This window comes from Coturnix japonica, chromosome 7, assembly GCF_001577835.2.
Source record: "Coturnix japonica isolate 7356 chromosome 7, Coturnix japonica 2.1, whole genome shotgun sequence".
NCBI lineage: Eukaryota > Metazoa > Chordata > Aves > Galliformes > Phasianidae > Coturnix > Coturnix japonica.
Genome location: NC_029522.1, coordinates 32,580,244 through 32,596,347, shown reverse-complemented (window position 1 = coordinate 32,596,347; position 16,104 = coordinate 32,580,244). Strand labels below are relative to the sequence as shown.

At 40.8% G+C, this 16,104-nt stretch overlaps 1 protein-coding gene across 14 annotated transcripts in view; it reads right to left on the bottom strand.

The window, feature by feature from the left end:
• Window positions 1-16,104, bottom strand: part of GTDC1 (glycosyltransferase like domain containing 1) — a 156,302-nt gene that overhangs the window by 127,011 nt on the left and 13,187 nt on the right. For 6 of the 14 annotated variants that reach the window (XM_015869274.1, XM_015869275.2, XM_015869271.2 and 3 more), the window contains exon 2: window positions 9,223-9,337. The exons of 6 other annotated variants lie outside the window; for them this stretch is intronic. The gene's annotated coding sequence lies outside the window, so the exon portion shown is untranslated. Of the gene's footprint in view, window positions 1-9,218; window positions 9,388-16,104 lie in introns of all 14 variants that reach the window. 2 more of the 14 variants (XM_015869276.2, XM_015869272.2) reach the window with 2 other exon arrangements.

Here is a 16,104-nt window from a genome sequence, read left to right as displayed (position 1 = left end):
ATGACTGAAACAAGGCTGCTGCTGAGCTTGTAATCAAAACTGCTCAAGTCTTTGATTGCAGGAGGAGCATTTTAAGAACTTGCCTGGGCCTACTTTTGCCAGCCTACCCCAAGCAAAGAGCTGCACCACTGGTGAGGTGCGTCCCAAGGGCCAGGCCTTCAGCAGCATCCCTTGTCCTAAAGCTTCAGTGAAACAGGAGATAAATGCTCTTCTAAATGAGGACATTTCTCAGTGAGCTTCTGTAGGGTCATACACAGGTGTAGCATTTCCTTTGGCACAGTATTCTCTTTGTGATCCTAACTACAGAGAAGTGTAACGCAATGTATTCACGTTATTCACACTCCTATACAAAACATGGCACAGCTTTACATTTTCTGCCTATAGATAAAGTGCCAGCAGCGTGCCATGCAAGTGATGCTGCGATGTAATCTTCTAAACGGTGCCATGACAACTAATGTAATTATACTGAAATAGTATTAGCTATATTTATGTTGGGGATAGTCTTACCACACTTCTTAAGAGAACCGTTCTGCTGCTCAGGAATTAGCCCTATCTCCTCTTCTCTGTAACGGCATAATTAGTCATTTTGACATTTTGCCTTCCACAGTGCCTAACAAACTCCTCCCACTCTTATAATTCAGCGCAGAAAGCTCAGATTTAAATTATATGGTTCAGGTAATATATACTCAACATGATCTCCTTTTTTTTCCCCCCTCTAATATCTTCTTTAATGCACCTAAACAGGCTAGAGGAGGAATGCTTAGTGTTTCCTTCCACACGTAACAGAAAATTTTGGCTTTTTGCAAAACAAATAACTGGTAACTCAAGCAATGTCTGTTTTAAAACTCACTTTCTGTTAACATCTTCCAGTTAAAAGGCAGCAAGGTGTTTTACACCCCTGCTCCTCAGACCCAGCTCTGCAGGCTGACCCACACCAAGCTGTTCTTCACAGCCTTCACAGCCACACACAAGGCCAAACTGAGCCTTTTGCAGCAACAAATCAACCCAAGCCTCAGGAGTCTGTACACAGTTAATCACAAACACATCCACCAAGTACAAACTTGTAATTATTATTAAAACTACATGGCTCTGCCAAATGTGTGCTAGACCAGGCCGCATCCCAGCTAACAGAAGAAAGTCATCTCTAGTTCAATATTTCCTTGTGACTGAATTGCAAAACATACACTCTGAATGTGTACAGACTAATCAGCAAATAAGGAGCTCACAAAGCTGCTAGTACCTCACTCTGCAGGCTACCTACCAGCAGATCCGTCAGCACTTTTAAACAACCATCATCATGCAAACACACCGGCTCCCATTCAGCCAACAAAATATGAAAGTACTCTGAGTGATGTTCTTCCTGTTTATTAATAATTCCGAAGTGGATGCTAGCACTTAAAATACTTTAAAGACCTATCCTTACTGTTGTGTTTCAATCACTGGAGATGTGATTACAGCACACAAATCCCTTCGGACTAAATGCCCCGATCCGAACATCTTACAGGTACATTAAAAATTGAATGGGCATAAACAACTCCAGCAGCTTGGAGCTTGAGCTGGTATTGCAGTTATCTTTGTAATTCATAAACATCAACACTTGGGTGGTTTGCATGGGAATAGAAGCAACTAATTATTATCTTTTGCTTAGGGGCACGTATGGTGTGCTCTACAGGTATCGCTACTGCTTTTTGCCTAATATATTGCCTCTTGAAGTCTTTCAGTGTAACAACTTGCTGATACACAGAGCTACCAAACTGCTTGATATTCAAAGAGAATACGCCACAACTTCAGAAAGACGGAGCTAAGAAAGAACAAGCAGTCACAAATCTGTATATGACGGGCAAACGGTAATTTCATATTGCTCACTAAGAGGCAAATCACATCATTACTTAACACAGATTTCCTACAAATATATCTATGCTGTCTAAAAGGCAAAGGTGTGTAAGCAGCATTGCCTTTTTCTGGAAAATTGCTTAATTCTGCAGTGCTTTCTGAATTGCTACCTGGATGACTTGGGCTTACTGACAGTGCATGACTCCACGTTCACAGCATTTGACCTCAAAGCAGAACTTGGCCCACTGAGTCTGAGTCGGTCTAAAGTATAAACTTTACTTTCATTTCTTCACATAAGTGATTGGTACGACTGGTTAGCAGCAGTTTCAATATTACAAATAATGAGGCAGCACAAATTCTAGAAAATGGAAACTTCCTGGGTAAAACTAACAGCCTCTTCAAACGTTATTTGTGATGTTCTGTTATTAACTATCTCCTCACTAATTGACCTTCCTTTTCAATTTAGGCTGATATTTGCAAGGTTGCTAAATAAAGCAGCAATTCAAAGACTGAAGACATCTTACGTATGCTTTACAGCTAATGAACTTCAAGCTTTGAAAGAAAATACAGTAGAGAAGTTGGTTAAAAACAGCAGAGATTCTGTAAATAGATGCAGCTCTTTAAAAGTGTATCTGCCACTGCACACAACTTTAAAGTCAGTCTTTCAAGTTACAACTGAACAAATCTTTACTTGGCAAAATTACACTATATATACATATATTAAAGAAACACAAGTGTAACAACAATACAATGATCTGCTCATTATCCCCCAAATAGTCGTCTTTTGGTACAAAAAGCTCTGTAGCTTCTTTTTCAGCATCACTATCTGCATGAGTAATCTGGGGGCCCTACTCATCTAAGCTGTTCCCATGGCATGACTGTATGCGCTCATAAAAAGGCAAATAGGAAGGGCCCATGATTGTGATGGGGAAATCTTTGTGAATGATAGCAATATTAGGCAGATGAGTGGCTGGCATTTAACTTACTGTCAGTCACACGTATAAAGTTATGTACAAGTCTAAGTCAACACACTCAGTATGCAGCACAATAATGCTTTCATCTGCCGTTATCTTGGATGCCTTTATGACATATTTCTATTTTCTTCTAAATAACGTAACATGAAGTCTAGGGGAAAAAAAATCTCTCCATTTGCAGACTTGTAGCTGATCACTGCTACACTAGTTACATGAAAAAGCACCACTGTTTAGTCATATCAGAAACCCAACCACGAGGATTTTGCCCCATTCCTAAAATTCACTTTTCTTTTAAGGTACCAAAGACATAATAATGCAGTCTCTTACAAAGAGCCTAAAATGGATGCCTCAATTTAAAGTGAAGCATATTTGAACATAAATCAATAGCAGTAGCAGGTATCGTTAAAAATTGCTGGCAATGAACACATGGGGTCCTTTCAAACACCACCAGAAAGCTGTAGCTGCAGTACGCAGCAATATCTGCGCCGGCTTCATCTAGCTAGCAGAGATAAAACAACAAAGTCACAAGAAAGCTTTAGCAACCACAATAAACATTTTCCAAGAATGCACAGTATGTAATTACCCTGCTGTCATATGCAAATTCTTTGTCACTGCATCTGCACCGCTGCTGGTACCCGTAATACCTAGACTGATTCGGTACAGGTATGTTAGCATATCTTTAAAACAACACACCTTCCACTTCTTGTCTGAAGACCTATCCTTTGATCTGTTGAAACGTGAACATAAAGAAGCAGAAATCCTTACAAAGAAATGATAATAGCTAGCTGCTTTGATACCTATGGCAACGTGACTGAAAACAAGCAATTCAAAGAAGCAACTAATTCAGTTTAAAGTTATGAAGTTACGAGCCTTTTCTTGTGCGTGGTCTTTAACTTATCTGCAAAGCTCTTTCATCCAGTTTTGTAAGCAAGTGTAAGTAGCCATTCTGAATTGATTATTACAACTTCAGCATGAGTGACACTTGACTGAAAAAGTAAAAGGACGTCAGTTCCCTTTGTTTTCATTTTCAAAGAAGTCACAAGAAAATGTTCTTCCCCCTCCACGTATTTCTTCTATTCAGAAAGGACAAGCTAAAGATTGCAGAGCGGGCACATGGTCTTCACCCCTCTTCTCTCCATAACGACTGAACAGACTGAAATACTTGATCCAGCAGGTTAGGAAAAAGTCAAGACAATGTACGCTGAACATCATGTCCTACCTTCCTAAAATCAGGTCATTCCTATGCACAGGTACCTTTGCACAATTTGGTCTCAGTCACCTGGAGTCCATATTCTTCCAATGCACTTTGAAGTTATCAAACCAGAATGTGGCTCTTCTTTCCCACAACAATTTAAGTTCAAGAAATTCAAGGATGGAAGAATTCACTTCATTTTTTTCCCCGTTTTTCTGAAATTCACACTTAGATCTCAGCAATTCAACATGCCACGATATGTCATGGTTTCAACTAGCACAGAAGGGCTCAGAAACCCAGGCAGTTAAGTCTTACGATAATAACTTCATATTCATTAGCTCCACAAAAGATACAGAAATACACAATTGTTTTTGTAGCCTCCAACCATCTCATAGCATAAAAACACACAACACCAACCAGCAAGCTCCTTGCTGACCATAGAACACATACTTAGCTTTTGCCAGCTGCTTTCAGAACTGCAGCTACTTGCATGTTCTAGGTCTGTGATTAAACTGCATGAAAAATTATAACACGACACAAAAGGCAGCTTTTCTGCATGAAAAGTTTCTAAAAAGACTTTAGCTTCTTCCAGTACAGAAGATAAGAGTGTATTTTAGGTCGGTATTTCCTCTTCAGGTTTTCCTCTGAGTTGCAGGGAGGCTTTTTAGTTTCCATTCTAAACAGAGATGAACCAGCCAGCCTAGCAAGCTGGTTCAGTGCTTCAGAGCCATCACACTGCCAACCCGAATGCTATGCCCCTGCTTAGCCAGTGTTTAGAGTTCTGCTGAGGCTGGGTATATATGTTCACCCTGAAGAATGACACTACTCCAGTTCTTCCATCTGATCCATTAAATAAATGATATTTGGATCAGTTATTCAGTGATTTAGGTAAACACATGGCACCTGGAAAGCCACCTAGAGAGCACTTTGATACCACTAAAATCTAGATATCTGCTGTGAGAAAGCAAGGCACTGTTCTAAGCAGAAGGCTTTCATTTTCAGCTGCAGCTTCACGAGGAAGAGTAGAACAATCCACACTCAGATAGTAAGAATATTGCTTCCTTCAAATCTGCACCCCTGCCTGTGACATGGTCTCTTAAACCACATAAAGCCACATACCCAACAAGCTAATAGATATATATACCTCCATATACACAGATATATTTTAAGATCCATACTTTGAGTACTTCCAAGCACACTAGAAGGGAGATCTTTGTTTCTAACACAGCCCCATCTAAGTCATACTTTGAATTGCCCTGCTATACAAATGTATTATTTATGAGCTATTACAGAAACATTTTGGTACTTCGGGATTTATTTAGCACTTTCTTTGCTTCCACAAGTGAACACAACTCTGGCCATGCCAAGGTCCTAAGAAGCACTGATAAACCCATGGCATACTTGCAGGTACCAGCCAACACCCACGCAGCTGCCTGTGTACCTATCTCCATTTTGTCTCATTAAAAAAAACACAAGACCCTGTTACAAAGAATGCTGAAACAGTGAGTTAATGAGCGTATGTGTTGGAAATCACCTAGAAATAATTATTAACTATTTACCAGAACTGTGTGAAATTTCCAGTAGGTAATATTCAAATTCAAGTTGTCAGGAAAAAACAGAAAAAGAACATATACATGTTTATACATAGACTGATGAGTACATATAATGCACCAGTTCACGTTCTACGAGTGCTTTTTCTTCTGCATGGGAAAAGCCCAGGCTGCACCTCTCTGAGAAAAGTAAAGCAGTCTCCCCCCACACCTCAGCCACTTCCAAACCAAAGCGCAGGGTGACATTTGATGCACACACTTTCGAAATACACTTAGCAAGTGAGTGGTAAAGTCCTCGTTAAAGATGATGTGAGTTACAGGTATGCAGATGGAAGAGCTGAAGGGGCTCTAGCTGCAGTCTCTGAAATACTTTCACAGCAGCGATCACATGATTCTAGACTGTTTGTTCTCATTACTGTCACCATTTAAACACAGGATATCGCTTTGCTTGCACTAAGACACATTCCACAGATTGCAAAGAACTACAGGTTAATAATTCAGAAAAAAAAAAAAAGAACAAGTATCTAGCAAATAACATCCTAAAAGAACCACAGAATGATTTGAAACTTTTCCTGCTTTTAAATTACGCCATATTGTTTGCAAGCCTCCCATAGTTTAAAAAAAAATCTTATTTCATCAGCAAGTCTTCCATTAGGCTTTAACTTTTAAAAAGTGCCTTCCTTGTTAAATCCAAAATGCATTCCATTTAAAACAGCTGAAAATCCTTCCTGGAAAGGATGAATGATCACGAGACCACACTGTGGTAGCAACAGTAAAAGGAGGACGGTTGAACTAGGTAGGTCTTGTAGGTCCTTTCCAACCTTCTGATTCTATGAGAAGATTGTGCAAAGTCAGAAGTAAATGGCTCCAAACAATACAACACATTGCACACAGTACTGAGCAGCACGCTGCAGTCCTGCAGCCCTGTTTCATCCCACTGCTGTTCCAAAGGGCACAGGGGGTCAAGCAGAAGGCTCTGCAAGCGTGATGGGAAGGGCTTGCCCCAGGCATGGAAACTCTTGACTTGTGCTACAGTGCAGCAGCCGAGGAACCGAGAGCTGAAATGAGTTTTATTGTACTCCTAACGAGGACACATGCACAGCAAAGCCTACATATGGAAATCGCTAACATCTATGGAGCCACTTAGCTGCACGCTGAAGCTTGAAACAAGTTACAGATGGGCAGGTTGTGCTTACCTACCCAGTACATGCCTGGTACAAATAAATGAGAGGAAAAAATGGAAGTTTATCATCTGTGCAAGTGGTGTTGGCTGTCTGCACGCTCCACAGGTAGCCAGCTCCACAGCCACCCCAACAAACACAGGTCTGCTGTCAGCTCGCTGCGCTCTGCACACATGCTGGTAGGATCCATGTGCAGGTCCCTCCCCTGTGGTTCACACCATGTGAAATCAAGCACTATGGAAGTATTTTAGGAATAGCACCTAAGTTACATAGAGCTGCAGTCTCAGCTAAGGAGAAGGCTAAAATTTCATGGACTTGCAACTGGACTTGAGTACCTGAATGTCTACATCCTTTCTGAAGATGGCAGTTCAGCATCAAAGACTGCTACAAGCTTTTGAAAATCCTATCCTGTATTTTATGTAACGTAAACCACACTGAACAGGTTGACTCCACTCCTGACACACTCAAAAGGCAGGGGATGCACAGAGTAGAGGACAAGCTGGGATCAGCTCTGGGTCACCCAGGAACACCTCCATTGGCAGAAATGTCAGCTGAATGTGGACTCTGATTATTCATTTCACATGAATAATCAAATGCTCCTATTTCCTGTAATAAGTTGGGACTCTTGTCTTCAGTTACTTCCCTCCATCTCATGTGCATCATCTGCCTTGAAGAGATGCTCCTACATATCACACCTTCAAACAGCATAGCATGCAGCAGTGTGTGACTGATGGTTTTCCTCCTTTCAGCAATACCTGAAGTGAAATGCACTGTTGAGGAACCTGGCTTTTCAAAGCTCTGCTCTGCCAACAACTTTTTGCTCTTTGCCTTTGCTATCTCACATGGCAACTGGTTGCCAATGCAAACAGCCAAATTAGGCAAGACTTTCCAACATTACATTCTGAGTGACACACTATTAAAACACACCACAAAAACCTTATAATAAAAAAATAGTTTCCCTTATACAATTCACACCATGCTTTAAAACTTCCTAAAGCATTTGACTACTCGAGTGATAGCTTTACTATATTCCTTTTCTAGTTTTTGTTGCTTTAATTTATTGAAGAAAGTTTGAACAACCTTCATGTCATGGAGACCTCCAGATAATGCTGCTGCAATGCGAGATGATAGGGCCAGCACAGTTCTGATGCCTTGGAGCACTGAATCAGCAGATCAGTTAGAACACAAGAAGAAATGCATGTCAATATAAGCAACATGATCTAAGAAATACTTGAATTCTCTGCTGCCTTTAGGAGCTTACACTGCAGCCCTCCCCTTGTTGCAGTCTGTAACAGTCTTCTTTCATTATTTGACAACTTACCTTAATTTAACTCATAGGAACTTAAAACCTTCAAGCTTGTTACTTTTCTGTCAAATTTAGTTCATGTTGCTTCATGTTAGTTCAGAAGTTTGTGGAAAAGAAAAGAGAAGGCAGAAGAAAGGGCACTGACATACACAGCTATCACAGCAGCTCATTTCCTTAAACAAATTGGGCTCAGGGCACTCCGATGTACCCAGAAACTATAGAGATGAAGCACCACCTATCCTTAGAAGAAGCAGTCTCAGCTGGTTTCAATGCCTTAGAGATACTGAGCGTGTTCCCTTGCCTTAAAATTCTACTTCTAATGCATACATGAATGTCTTTTACACTTGGAGATCCAACTAAATGCTATTATGTCTCTGGGTAAGAACAACTAAACATCCTAAAAGTTCATTAAAAGTAACGTTTTTGGTTACTCTTCCTACTCTGTTGTAGGCCCATCAGTCTCTGAGGCCTGTCACCCGCACATGGCCATATGAAGCTGCTCTACTAGAATTACAAGTGCGGTACAATTGTTAGCAGACACATTCATAATCTTAACATTTCCCACCTCTGCTGCAACCACGTGAGTCCAGATTTTGATTAGAAAGGATAAAAAAAGTCAGCATGTATGTCGCTAATCTTGCCTTCAAGGAAAAATTCCTTTGATTCCCCAAACCTGTAACCTTATTAGACTTCGCACACAGTGAAGCACGGTGTGAATTGTGTCACGCTCACTTCTGGGGCAAGCAGAGGGAAAAGCATCTACTGAACACCAAGAGCACGCCGCAGTTGTGCAGAGCACGAAAGCAACCTTCAGGGCCTGTGAGTGCCACCACCCCAACACTCAACCAGGACAGATGAAGAAAGGCAGTCCCCCATGCAGCACACACTGAACTCCTCACTCCACCCTCCTCCTCCTGCTCAAACAGATGCTGTGTGCAGATATGGAAGGCAGTTCAATGATGCAGGATGGAGCTGAACTAATGGGTTTGCTCTGGGACTGATAACTCTGCACGGACACAGCAGCCTACAAGGAGACAACCCAGGACCCCCAGCTCTAGACGAAATTACTGGTGATGAGACACTCAGCTCCAAGGTCTTATGTTTTCTGTCTGAACAATACAGAATTACACACTTCCAGTTTTTCCCACTAAGAGACATGGTATTTTAAAGAAGTATTGTTACCTACTTCCAAAACAGGGGGGAGCAGTACCAGGCTGTGCTGCTTTACACGCCTTCCACAAATCAGGCTGGGGATCTCCTCTATGCATCTCAGTGGTGACGTCTGTTCTGCTTCAATCCACCTGGTAGATGACAAAGTGCAATTTTCCCAATTGTAACAGTGATCTTAAGCCTGAATAAAGTTTAAGGGAAAAAATAAAAATAAAAAATAAAGAGTATGAGCTCATCTAGTCTAACTTCCAGACCGTTATAGACTGAGTAATGTCTGCAAAAAGACCACACTCGAGCCAAATGCAAAGGACACGAGTCCATAATTACCTACACCCACTGATCATCGAGAGTAGATAGGTTACTTAGCTAAACATTTATTTGATCATGGTCAGGGTTTCCTAACCTTAGTTTTCTACACAATTTTTATGTATTTTGATGGATGCACTATGTCAATGATTATCATCCACATCAACTGAAAAACACAGCAGCAAAACCAAATCACCAACAGAACTGCTGAGTAATTGTTAATGGCCTACAAGCGCACTGCACACTCACTTTTCAACCTGTGAGAAGTTGGTACCTGTTCACTCTTTGATTGCCAGGTTAGATGGTGTGTTTCTACTTATTCCTCAAAATGGCAAAACAGAGTGCCTGTGGTCTTTGGTCTTCATAAAAAGCCTCAAAAGAAGTAAATTTGCCAGAGAGCTTCCAATGATGAATCCTGTTTCTGAAGATGAGTAATTATAATGTGTTCCATTCAGGTAACAAGTTCCCAGTATCCTAATGTCAATTAACAGAATGCATTCTCTTAGTTTCAAATTAAAAACTAAAATGCAGCCAGCACAAGTTCCTGCCTTGTATCTTTCAGGCCACAAAAGCATCCACTACAAAACAATAAGATGGACAGAAACTGCAAAGATTCTCCAAAGGTATTATTTTGCAGATGAGGCTTAGTTACAAAGCTGTAACAGAAACAGCATTGGAGCTTAGGATAGTAAGCCTTTTTGCCAATGTATTTCTTGTAAAGTCAACAATTATAATTTATTCTGATCCTTTGTGTCACCATATTAGTAGTTATTTTTCAGCAATCCCAGGGCAGCAACAAATAATGCCACAGAAGAGGACTGATATAATTACACGCTGAAAGAGATAGGCCAGCACCCTTACACTCAAAACTACCCTCTGTGGCTCCTTCATACCCCATATGTTGCTAATAAAACTGTTTGAATCATACCTATGAGACAGTTTTAGTGATATTGTATCAGGTCCCTAGGTTCTTTGTTTGAGATACGATGTCACAAGAACTATAACTATGCAAATGCTGTGATACAAGATCCCACCGGACACAATATTACATACGTAATTCGCAGTATGAAACTGGGCATTAACAATAATTCTAGTGTTATATAAACGAAGCCACTACGTTTATTGAAAAGCTCGCTACACTACAATGAAATCAAATTTAAAAAGCAATAAAAAGCAGCTGACGTGCCAATGGTAAAAATGGCAACATTGGTCTTTTTTTTCCCCCAAACAACGTAAATTCGGCTTTGTGCTCATCTGACAGTGCTTCGCAGAAACTTTTAGCACTGACTCGCAACAAACACAAGCGAGCTCCCTCCTCCAGCGATATTAATTAATGATGTAAAACAGGAATCTTCTGAGCTCCACTGTTAGGAGCCACCGCGTGATTTTCAGCATAGGAATAAATTTCAGATTCTTGCTATCTGAGGTTCAATTTCTACTATTCTGTTACTAAGACAATGATAATAACGATTAATGCTAAGAAGCATTGCTGTAAATACCAACAGCCCGGGGATAGCAGCACACACTGCACTGCTCACAAAACACCTGCATTCTACCTCTGGATCTGACTTCATATACTGCATGAACTCCAGCAAACGCTTCTTCCCATAACCTAAATTAGAGTCTCTTGATATCATTTCTTGCATGAAATTGTGGTCATTGCTTTTCACATAGAGATCTACACACAAACACACCTGCAAAAAGACAGGAAAAAATCAGTGTAACAAGAAGAGACAGCCATGGTGCATTAAGAAACCCGACAGCACAATCCAGCTTGGCACACGTGCTCCTCTATCTGCTCCCAGTGATTTCTTCCCTCCTCTATTAATTTCTGCTCTTACCAGAGCTGAGGAATGCCAGGCCTTGAAACAAACGGTCTGCTTCAGAAAGACACCACAAAAAATAAGAAAAAGCCTAAAAGAAGACTGGTAAAAAAAACCAGACTTAGGAGACAGAAGTTCAGTATTTCACCAAAGGTGCTATGAGAATTAATAAGCCAGATAATTTTGTAACACAAATTGTACAGTAGATTTGTATTGTAAACCATCTCATACACAAAAGAAAAAGCACGGTTCCGTATTCCCTTGGAACGCTTGTAATGCCTTTGACTACAGATAGAAAATATAAATGACACACCACAACTGGCTGTGAAGTCTCACACTGAGAAGCACTGACTTTAACTAAATGATTCAAGGTTTTACTCAATGGAAAAGAAATGGATTTGCAGCCAGGCATACAGTAAGCAAGATGATGAATTGACTGCTTTACAGGAATCTGCCTTGTGTGCTTCCGCTACAACAGCGGCTTACAGAGGAAGTTGTCCTGAAGTTTTCATTTATGCCACCCCCTGTGCAATACAAAAACTGTAGCAGTTTCATTCAAAAAGCATCCCAGGAGACATCTTCGAAGTCAGAAGGCTTCCACCACATCCCAGGAACGTTCTGCCCTCTGCCATCGCTGTGAAGTTGCATCACGGTGCAATTCAGAGAGAATCAGATACCTACTTTCAAAGTTTGAGAAAATAACCCCTCCTTCTCAATATGGCCCAAAGCTGTTATGAAGCAACTTATTTTTAGAAGAAGCACTTATGCAGATACTTAAATTTTAATTAATGGTCTCACTGACTTTACCACTTGCACAGCGAGACAACTCCACGCTTCAATTAAAGCGTGCACAGAAATGCTTCGCTGATTCATGGCCAAAAGGATGACAGGAACATCATTACACAAAATGCTCATAAAGTTTACAAAAATAATAACAGCAATCCCACCCTCCAACAGGGCATTAGGAACCCTACAGAACTCACAGCCTGAGCATTGCTTCCACACTGCTGAACGTGTGAATTTGAAGGCTAAGATGCGCAGACTGAAACGACTTCAGTGTGGACAAGAACTTTTGGAAAAGACCTTTAAAATGATACAACTGTGTGTGACCTCTGTCTTTCTATCACTGGCATAAACTACTGGCCAAGGTTCAGTCTGCAGCAGTTGTGAATTTGAACAGAGAAGTGGAGATAGCTGCACCTTCATTTCTGATGACGCGCTTCTTTTTCCATTGATCACATCACATAAGTGGGGGGTTTTCTTCAGTAAGCAATGAATCACTTCCAGTTCCATCGCTGATCACGCTGAACTTGTACAGGAGACATTCACTTCCAGGCATCAGCCGCTCTGAACTGCTGTGCTGCCAACCGTAATACACCTATAACACATCTGATTCTGAAGTAGTATGACACATAAAGAACACCACTTACGTATCCTTCATTATCTTTGTCAATCATAAACTGTAAGCTGTAAATTTAGGCAGAATCCTTAAAGCCACACAGCAACATTTGATTCCCATTCGTAAGCAAAGCTAGCACACCTGATGGCCTGCTGTTTTCTATTACTAATTGCTGGGGCTCAAGCACAAGAAATTCATTCCCTAAAGACTGTCAACTGTGGTTGATAGTCTAAGCGAGTGGAAGGTATCCCTTTTAATGTACCAGCCACCACGAATTAACTTGTTTCACTGCACTGAAGTGGCTACCCAGGAGCTTCCCAGCTCTTCTCTCCTGCACCCCAGCAAACATCCCATGGAGCGTCCTGGTACTTCTGAAGGATGAAGAAAAAAAGCAGTCTAGCAGTAACACAGAAAAATGCTGATTTGTGATGGATACACCAACAGGGGATGAAGTACAAAGAGATCTCAGGGAGTGAAGATTCAAGTCGGTGTGTTCAAAGAAATACAAGGAGATGGGAACTGGATGGGAGCTGAGATTGCATGCTTAGTGACAGCATTTTGGTAACCCCTCCCTCTTCAGCTCACGTACTCTCTTGTAGTTCTCAACTAGCAATACAACACAGTCATCGCTCCCACAGAAATCAACAACACGTTTTTTCACACCAAGGTTTAGCAAAGAATAGAGAAGTCTGTTCCAACATCTAGAACAGAAAATGTTTATCTCAAAATTGATACCAGCTCACTTGAACCAGTGAATGAGTACACGTGTACACACCAGCATTGCTTCCACGCTCTTTACTTGTTAAGCAGGACACCATGTTTCATTTACAGCTGTTGTTTTGTATTCAGGCACTGAAGACAAACTCAGGGAAAGCAGGATTAAATAAGTTTCTAAACAAACAACACACATAGATGCCTTTTAACAGGACCAGACCAAACATTCCTTAAAGTTGCATTTACAAGACAAAGCTGACCTCAGGCACCACGCTCAATATTTATGAGCCAACCTATGTGGATACTGACCTTAATAACACTACAGGGCAAATCTGGCACACGGAAGACATGCTCTCCAACAAATGTTTTCCAATGTATTAGGCATACAGAAGCCTTTTTTTTCTGCATCACAAACCACACGTCACATTTCTTAAATTGCTTCCTTCCTTGACCAAATACGCTGTGGACAACCTAAGGAGCACGTCCCTCGGTGTTTGTCTGGGAGGATCTCATTTACAGTTTCCACTCAAGATGAAAGTATGTGCTTTTGCACAAATACAGATCCTACAGAAAGACAAAGGCAGAGTGAAGCAATTGAAACCAGCTGTATGAGATGCATCAGTAGAGAGGTGGCCATGGCAATTCTCCTATGCTACACTGTGAATCTCATCGCTTCCTTGTGGTCACTGAATACTGATGATAAAGAAAAGCACTGGGGCTGAGCAGGTAACTAACACTAACTTCATAATCCAAAATGGCATCAGCACCCATCCAGATGTTACATCAGTGTGATATCACAGCCCATATACTCTCATATTTATCTCAGATCCTCTGATCCATTCAGGAATTACAGCAGGCAAAGACAGGAGAGCTGGATCACCAAGATGTGTTTTCAAATTCTTACCTACGTTTAACCTCTCCTACTTTAATAGTAAACTACTGAATTTACTCAACCACCACTTGTACCAGTGGTTCTTCCACTTCTGAAGTGACCACTGCCCACCTGATTATAATAAAACCTTTCAAAAGATCTTAACAGTATTTAAACCAATTAAAAACACTACCCCTGCCCCTCATTTTGATGCTGTAAGGACATACTAAGGCTTTCACTGAAAAAGCATTGTTAGCAGAGCATCCAGCCTCTGAAACAAATGAAGAGCCCCAGGTCTCAGACCGACACCCCAGAACCCAAAGTAAGAACCATCTCCATGAATTTAATGACATTATTTCAATGTTTATGACTGGACACATTTAATCCTTTGTATGCAAAGTAATTTACTTCACAAGAAAGCGTTTACATTATTTAACATAAGGTCTTTTAAATAGATTTACATTGAATTAAGAATAGACTTTTAAACAGTCTCATAGCAGTAAAAAAAGAGCATACTTCATTGCTGGGTAACTAAATCATCAGATAAAAAACGAAAACTCCCTACACAGAATGGCCATACTCTTGATCATCATCCTGCCTCAAACATGTCAACTTGCAGAGATTTAGACAACTCTAATAAAATAAATAGGATATAGATTTGGAATATACCAAGTTAACATTATCCTAGCAGTTAAATACAATACTGCCAAATGCTTACACACGCTAAGCAATCAAAGTGAAAATCACAATGATGAATGTGTAATCTAACGTCCACTCACTTAGATTTATATGAACCATCACATGGAAGTCTCTAGTTACCCATTTAAAGTCAGTGGGAAGGATCCAGTTTTGCCGAACCTGAATCAATTTTCAGTCTAAACTTGTGCATTTTGTAATTTTTGGCTTAAGCACAATGAGTCTGAATGAGTCTTTGCACATAGTTAGAGATGCCTGGGGCCAAGCAGTCCTTTACAACCTCAGCAACTGGCCCCATCATTCCCTGTGATAGCAGTGCTAGAAAAAATATGATCAACCAAATTTCCCCTTGCCCTTCCTGCTGCAGGAGAAACAGAACAGTCTATTCCTTACTCAGAAGAAAAGGCCCTTAAAAGGGCAAGGTTCCATTTAAAATAGAGCTCATTAACACTGAGTGCAGAACTACATACATTCTTGGTTTTTGTTTGTGTAACTGAGATGCCACCATAGCTTTAAGAATGCTTTATCTATCAATAGCTGGTTTCTGAAACTAACTGATGATGGAAGGCTCGCTTACTGAGTCAGACGTTAAGTCACCCAATGCTTAGTTGTCGTTCTCATTCCCATAGCATTGTGCTTGTTTGGTGTACTAGAGTTTGTCTTACAAGCTTCCCTGTAGCCTGCCTAGTACACAAAAAGCACCAGAGCACGGATGGAAGAATGTAGGTGCTGACTGCCAGCTGCCTCAGTGCTAAGTGGTGTTTATTTATTACCACAAACCACAGTTATGCTAACTGTCCCATGGAGAAAGACCATCTTTTTTTCTCAAGACTGGTAACTAAGTTCTCCAAGAACACGACAACTGGACCGAGACCTTGTATCACAGCATTTAAGCCTATAAAGTTTCCATGCAGTGCTCTGAAGTGTTTAGTTAGTTGGCTACACCAGTCTTCATTACAAAACAGCAATACTGAAAAATACACGTTTAGAGATGGAGAGAGAGGAAGAGGTGTGGGTCACAGTTGTCTGGCATTCAAATACCATTAAGAATGCACAGTGCTACCTGACGCTGCACTACCAGGCAGGGTA